Source organism: Schistocerca serialis, unplaced genomic scaffold (assembly GCF_023864345.2).
Source record: "Schistocerca serialis cubense isolate TAMUIC-IGC-003099 unplaced genomic scaffold, iqSchSeri2.2 HiC_scaffold_1144, whole genome shotgun sequence".
Lineage (NCBI taxonomy): Eukaryota > Metazoa > Arthropoda > Insecta > Orthoptera > Acrididae > Schistocerca > Schistocerca serialis.
Window position 1 is genome coordinate 1,423 of NW_026047342.1, and position 1,078 is coordinate 2,500.

Sequence of the window (1,078 nt, forward strand, 5' to 3'; positions counted from 1 at the left end):
TTGCGCCTTAACCTGACGCACGTTGTCGCTGAACCTGCTCTGTAATTGTTATGCAACCCGTTAAAGTAGTGTAGTGTTGCCTAACCGCAACCCTCGCAATATAGTTCGCTACTCGCACTGCCCGGTCCCCTGTGTATCGCGTCATGTTAAACACCTTGCAGGTGTTGCTGACTTTCCACATGCTCCTGCTATACACTGTAGTGTGGATAGCAGCAGGACGTACATGCCCCCCCCCCTTCCCCCCTGCCTTCGCAAGCTGGTCGGTGAGAAGTTTGCATGTTCAATGCCCTTCGCATGCCGACGTACTCAGCCTACGTTGTGGTACGGCCTGTCACCTGTCCGCCGATGTACGCAAAACCCACAAACTGTACTGCACATTGCTCCGTATGTACTGAATGATACATCGTGGCCCATGTGACCGTATGACGACAGCGCCTAGCAACGGCGGACCATACAGTCCAAATATTGTGCACGCAGCTACGTGTCGTCTCCCTATAAGAGCTGGATTGCAGTGTGGTACGCCATACAGACGTGTGGGAGGAACGGACGCCCTGGATGGCGATCAGCATGAGCAGTCTGTTGATGTAGTGGAGCGTGTATTCGGACGTAGTCGTCTCTTCTCACACACCGTGATAGCATGTTGCACCGCGTTCCACATCTGCGACATGCTGCAGAGGCGGGCTGACAGTCGTTCGCGCAATGGACACCGCATACGTACGGGGTCTACCTTCCACGTGTTCTCTAGGCGTGCACATGTTGTTGCGTCTATGTGGGCAGACGTAGTGTGTTGTGACACCTGACACAGGCATGCAATACTCGTTGCAAATGGCGATGGACGTGTACGTTTGCTGGTGACGTTACGCAAATGAACAACCGGTAACCCGTTGTGGTGCGGTTGTTCTCGCTAGAGGTGAATCAGTGTTGGCGACGATCGGTCGAGCTATTAACCGGTTGTTTCAGGGATACCCACCATGCCCACGAACGTGAAAGGGGACCCACCATGCCCACGAACGTGAAAGGGGATCTGGGTGTGAGGCGATACGCGGCGGTGGCTGGGTGGGACCGTCCCCGGCCGGTG